Source organism: Lagenorhynchus albirostris, chromosome 14 (assembly GCF_949774975.1).
Source record: "Lagenorhynchus albirostris chromosome 14, mLagAlb1.1, whole genome shotgun sequence".
Taxonomy (NCBI): Eukaryota; Metazoa; Chordata; class Mammalia; order Artiodactyla; family Delphinidae; genus Lagenorhynchus; species Lagenorhynchus albirostris.
Genome location: NC_083108.1, coordinates 63,358,154 through 63,365,063, shown reverse-complemented (window position 1 = coordinate 63,365,063; position 6,910 = coordinate 63,358,154).

The following is a 6,910-nucleotide window of genomic DNA, read 5'->3' as shown; positions in this document are numbered from 1 at the left end:
GACTCAGCATTTAGCAAAAGTAATCCAATATTAAAAGGTAATTCAGGGCTTCCCTGGGTGGCACAGTGGTTATGAATCCGCCTGCCAACGCAGGGGACACGGGTTCCATCCCTGGTCCAGAAAGATCCCACATGCCGCGGAGCAACTAAGCCCGTGCCACAACTACTGAACCTGCGCTCTAGAGTCTGTGTGCCACAACTACTGAAGTCTGCGCGGCTAGAGCCCGTGCTCTTCAACAAGAGAAGCCGCCACAATTAGAAGCCTGTGCACCGCAAAGAAGAGAAGCCCCCGCTTGCCGCAACTAAAGAAAGCCTGCGCACAGCAATGAAGACCCAACACAACCAAAACCAAATTAATTAATTAATTTTAAAAAATGATCCTGATGTGTCAGGACTTTAAAAATAATGGGGAGGGGGCTTCCCTGGTGGCGCAGTGGTTAAGAACCCGCCTGTCAATGCAGGGGACGCGGGTTCGAGCCCTGGTCCGGGAAGATCCCACATGCCACGGAGCAACTAAGCCCGTGCGCCACAACTACTGAGCCTGTGCTCTAGAGCCCGTGCTCCACAATAAGAGAAGCCACCGCGATGAGGAGCCCGTGCACCACAACGAAGAGTAGCCCCCGCTCGCCGCAACTAGAGAAAGCCCGCGCGCAGCAACAAAGACCCAACGCAGCCAAAAATAAATTAATTAAATTAAAAAAAAACCCAGAAAACTAAAAATAGCACTACCATATGATCTAGCAATCCCACTGCTGGGCATACACTCTGAGAAAAACATAATTTAAAAAGATACATATATCCCAAAGTTCATTGCAGCACTATTTACAATAGCCATGACATGGAAGCAACCTAAACGTCCATCAGCAGATGAATGGATAAAGAAGATGTGGTACATATATACAACGGAGTATTAGCCATAAAAAGGAACGAAACTGGGTCATTTATAGCGATGTGGATGAACCTAGAGTCTGTCATACAGATTGAAGAAAGAGAAAAAAAATATATCGTTCATTAACGCATACATATGGAATCTAGAAAAATGGTACTGATGAACCTATTTGCAGGGTAGGAAAAGAGACGTGGACATTGTTCCACGAGCGGGGGCCACTCTTCATCATGGTGTGTGGGCTTCTTATTGCAGTGGCTTCTCCTGTTGCAGAGCACGGTCTCCAGGCACGCAGACTTCAGTAGTTGTGGCTCGCGGGCTCTAGAGCACAGGCTCAGTAGCTGTGGCGCACGGGCTTAGTCGCTCCACAGCATGTGGGATCTTCCTGGACCAGGGCTTGAACCCGTGTCCCCTGTGTTGGCAGGCAGATTCCCAACCACTGCACCACCAGGGAAGCCCCTATTTTTAGTTTTTTAAGGAACCTCCATACTGTTCTCCATAGTGGCTGTATCAATTTACATTCCCACCAACAGTGCAAGAGGGTTCCCTTTTCTCCACAACCTCTCCAGCATTTATTGTTTATAGATGTTTTTGATGATGGCCATTCTGACCAGTGTGAGGTGGTACCTCATTGTGGTTTTGATTTGCATTTCTCTAATAATTAGTGATGTTGAGCATCTTTTCATGTGTTTGTTGGCCATCTGTATCAAGTAGAGATTTTCTAGTAAGCTTTGTCTTGTGGTTATGACACAACCACGTGGTGACAGACCTTGTTTCATTCCTGTAATAACTCGAGGACAGTGAGCATCATTGAGTCTGTCAGCTAACAGGACCGTTCCCCCCGAGAGCAGCCCCTGTGTTGTGTCTCTTGCTCCCCCACCCCCAGCTCCTCTGGTATGTTTGGATGCAGTGTGGCCAGTGACCCAACAAGCAGTGCTGCTCCAGTGGAGGGTTTCCTGCACGTGGGGTGGTTTCCAGTGAACTCACTGTGGAAGGGAGTTAATTTGTTTTAGATGTGAACAAGAGTTAACTTGTTTCTGATAAGAAAAGAAACATGCACATTGAGTTACATATAGAGTGGGTTTCTTTCAGGTAGAAGTTATGATACCCATAGTGCCCTGTCTGGAATACCCTCCCCCTTCCCCTTGATTTAGACATTGATTTATTGGCTTCTTAATTGAGCCTCCTGAATTAGTAATATAGTGAGTTAGAGCAGTGGTTTCCACATCGGCTAGAGATCTTGTTAGAAGTGAAGGTTGCACAGCACCACCCCTAGAGGTGCCTATTACTTGGTCTGGAATTTGAACCCAGAAATCTGCATTTTAAACCATGCCCTTGCCGCCACGACTCCATGATTCTAATTCGGTATATCCAAGGTCACATTTTGACCCTGGTCTAGAGTGTCTTATTTTATGTAAGCGCTACATTTTTTAATTCTGATTTTTGGCTGCACCACACGGCTTGTGGGATCTCAGTTTCCTGACCAGGGATTGAACCCGGGCTCTCAGCAGCTGAGTCCCAAACTGGACTGCCAGGGAATTCCCTGGAAGTTTTATAAAACAATAAAGAAGATTAACCTAAAACATAGAGCTTTATAAACAGTTTTATATCTTGCACTTTAGAAAAAAATCAGTTACATTGAAAGAGCAAATAGTTCTGAGAGGCTTATTATGAAAAACAACAGCCCTCCTGCCCTGTCTGACCCTCTCCCCCATTTCCCCTGCTTCTGGGGAGTCCCTTTCAACTCTTGGCTGGTTGTTTGTATTTGCCTCCATGTCTCAATTTAAACCTGTTTGTATGGCTACTCCTTGATATTTCGTTTTAGGCATTTATCTTTCAGCTTCTCCTTCCTCCTGCCCACCATGCATGGGCTCCCCATCACCCATCTCCCTGATATTATAATTCTGGTTAGATCATATTCAGTATTTATGTTACTAGGGCTGGGCATTTAAATCACAGCTGAGCCAGGTGGTAGACTAGGTTACTTTCCTGCAGAACTAACTTTTTCCTAGAATTAATTCACTTACATTCTTATTGGCTTAATTTTCTGTCAGCTTGTCACTGGTTTAACCTCAGACTTCTCTGTAGACATTAATACATCATCTATTTGATCAGTTTCTTCTTGATTGGCCCCACTCTGGACTGGCTTTCCTTTGTGCCTAAGGTATTGCCGTTATCATGGACTTTCCTCTGTTGAATCTCCTGTTGTTTGTGTAACCTTTTCCTGTCATGGTTTATTACCTCGTCCAGTAGAGACCTGCTGTAGAAGGGGTGCATGGGAAGTAATTTTTTGAGAGACGTTGCATGTCTGAAAGTGTCTTGTTCTCTCATACTCGACTGAGTATGAAATTCTAGGTTGGTGTTCGTTTTCCTTTAGAATTTTGAAGGCATCGTTACTTTTTCATCTAGCATCTTGTGTTGATGTGGAGAAGTCTGAGACCGTTCTGAGTGCTGACCTTTGTATGTGACTCTCCCTTCTGTTGCCAGTGTTCTGAGATTCACACTGACGTGCCTTGGCAAAGGTCTATTGGTGCATTGTGCTAGGCTCTTGCTGAACCTTTTCAGAATGGACTTTAATCCTTCATTTCTGGGAAACTTTCTTGAATTACTTGTTAATGATTTCCTACCTTTGGTTTTCTGATTTTGCTTTCTGGAATTCCTGTTATTCAGATGTTGGATCTCCTGGACTTACCTATTTTTCTCCTCTTTTCTCTCCTTGCCTCCCCTATCCCCCATTTTCTTGTTTTTTGACCTCCTTTGTAGATTTCCCCAAGTTGATTCTCTGAAGCTTCATTTTTCTTTTTTTTTTTTTAATTTTTAAATTTTATTTTTTGGTTGCATTGGGTCTTTGTTGCTGTGTGCAGGCTTTTTCTAGTTGCGGCGAGTGGGGGCTACGCTTGTGGTGCATGGGCTTCTCATTGTGGTGGCTTCTCTTGTTGTGGAGCACGGGCTCTAGGCGTGCAGGCTCAGTAGTTGTGTCTTGCAGGCTCTAGAGTGCAGGCTCAGTAGTTGTGGTGCACGGGCTTTGTTGCTCCGTGGCATGTGGGATCTTCCCGGACCAGGACTTGAACCCATGTCCCCTGCATTGGCAGGCAGATTCTTAACCACAGCGCCACCTGGGAACACCAGTCCTGTTTTTTTGTTTTTAATAGGACCTTGGGACTTCCCTGGCGGCCCAGTGGTTAAACTCCATGCTTCCACTGCAGGGGGCACGAGTTCGAACCCTGGTTGGAGAACTAAGATCCCACATGCCACACAGCACGGGCAAAAAAAAAATATGACCTCATTCCAGGGTTGCAATATCTTCCTATCTCTGAGGACGTTAATTAATATGCTGTGTTGGGCTTCCCTGGTGGCGCAGTGGTTGAGAATCCGCCTGCCGATGCAGGGGACACGGGTTCGTGACCCGGTCTGGGAAGATCCCACATGCCGCGGAGCGGCTGTGCCCGTGAGCCATGGCCGCTGAGCCTGCGCATCCGGAGCCTGTTGCTCTGCAACGGGAGAGGCCACAACAGTGAGAGGCCTGCGTACCACAAAAAAAAAAAAAAAAAAAAATATGCTGTGTTGAAGCTTTCATCTCCTGCGTGATGTTTTCTTACCCCTTTCTGTTTTAGTCTTTCGTGTTACAGACTTTCCTTAGCTGCCTGGCAATCATTGGTAGTCTACTTACGTTTAAGAGCAGGGTATTAAAAAGAATATATGTTTGTAAGGTGACCTGATTGGACTTTTTTGAGTAAATCTCCAATGTCCGTATCTTTAGGACTTTCCTCTTGGGCTGGTCAGATTCCTTGGAGAAACCTTCAGTCTTGTCAGGTGCGTTCACCTTGAACTGCTGGCCTACTGGGAGCTCAGTGGGGGAAGAGGACTGGGTATTTTCAGCACTCATGTCCAGATTCACTTCATCTTCCAGGTCTCTGGGAAGGCTTCCTAGTCCAGAAACCTTCTAACCCCCTCTGGAGAGTAAGCATCCAACTTTTTGCCAGAGTTGGGAAGGGGCAGTCTCAAGATCATATGAAGGTCTGAATATTTAAGCACATTCTCTCTTTTTAAAAAACATGTCTTTCCTTTGAAAACATACGACTTTAACATTGAAAACCACTTGGCAAGGTAAAGAAGATACAGAACAAAGGATGATGTCATAGATAACTAGACCAAGACTTAAGAGATGGATTCTGGCTCTGACTACCTCCACTACCAATTCTGTCTAGGCCTCTGGTTTGTTATCTATACAAGGGAGGGTTTAGACTCAGTTGATTCATTGATACTGTCTCAGCTTCTATACTCACCTGCTGAGTATTTCATAACCTTTTTAAAAAAATAAAGTCAAAGCACACAGGATTTTTTTCTGCTTCTGGCCAAGATGGAGGTAATTGCGTAGACTTACCCTCATGCCTGAAAAAAAATCAAAACTCAGGACATTGAAGGAGAGAAATCCCTGAGAGATGGGAAACAAATAAGGTGAGCTTACTGCCTTGTGAGAGTTTCCAGGCTATGACACAGGGGGAACCACTAGGCTCTCTGGTTTGAGGAGACAGCTCGGGTTCATAGTACAGAACAGCAGGAGAAGAAAGCTGCATAGAGGACCCAGGAGGTCTGCAGAAGATCCCTCTTGAATATTCAGAATACCGATCAGCATACAAGTGTGAGGAAACAGGATGGGGAAGGAACCATCAAAAAGGATTATAACAGTGTGTTCCCACCGGCCAGAGAAAAACTCAACTCACAGGATAGTGGATAGACTATTATACCAAGAATTTTATTTTAATCAGGTATAGTAAGGTGACAGACATGGAGATGACTTCCTTGAAAGAAGAGTTTATTACAATTCTCAAGAGCAGGGAGCATGCCATGCCATGCAGGGTCACACGAGGAAACATCAGGTGGGTCAAGAGGCAGGAGTGAAAGGAGAGCATGGCCCAGAAGCTCTGTTATGGTTTCCACGGGGAAAGCATGGGTGAGGCAGCGTAGACCAGTTTGAGTAAGTCTAGAATTGGATAATTTAAACCAATCAGAGGGCTCTGAGCCATAGGGGTAGTCTGCAGTTATGTGGTACCTGGCCCTGTGGTGATTTATAGCAGGGCAGATAATGGCTTGGCGTGTGAGAGTTAAACGTCGTTGCGGGTAGACTTTGAGTTGGTTAGTTTTTATGTGAAAGGTATACTGTGCAGGCAAATTGTTTACTATCTCTAGGAAATAACTAACTTTAGGAGGGGCAGTCTCTCCAGGATGAGCAAGGCCCCAAGATGTCAAAGCACCATTTAAAAAATTTTAAAACATTCAATAGGGGCTTCCCTGGTGGCGCAGTGGTTGAGAGTCCGCCTGCCGATGCAGGGGACGTGGGTTCGTGCCCCAGTCTGGGAGGATTCCGCATGCTGTGGAGTGGCTGGGTCCGTGGGCCATAGCCGCTGAGCCTGCACGTCTGGAGCCTGTGCTCCGCAGCGGGAGAGGCCGCGGCAGTGGGGGGCCCGTGTACCGCAAAAAAAAAAAATCAATAAAAAAACATTAAACACGAATAATACAAAAATATGATGTATTTTAAGACAAGTATCCAGGAAAGTCTTGCATCATAAATGAACTATTAGCCCTAGATTGAGCATTGCTCTGGACCCAGCTAACAAATCATAAAAACAGGACTTGAAAGGATCAAGCTGTTTCCAGGTCAGTTAGCTGTATTCTAGAACAAAGCCCAAAAAGATTTATAGGAACATAAAAACATCTAGCACCCTACAAAGTAAAATTCACAATGTCTGGCATCCAGTCAAAGATTACCAGGCATGCAAAGAGGCAGGAAAGCACAACCCGTAATAAGAATAATCAAAACATTCAAAACTGACACAGATGTTAGAAGTAGCAGAGAAGGACATTAAGACGGTTGTTTTTTTGTTTTGTTTTTATAAATTTATTTATTTATTTTTGGCTGTGTTGGGTCTTTGTTGCTGTGTGCAGGCTTTCTCTAGTTGCGGCGAGCGGGGGCTACTCTTCATTGCGGTGTGTGGGCTTCTCATTGCGGTGGCTTCTCTTGTTG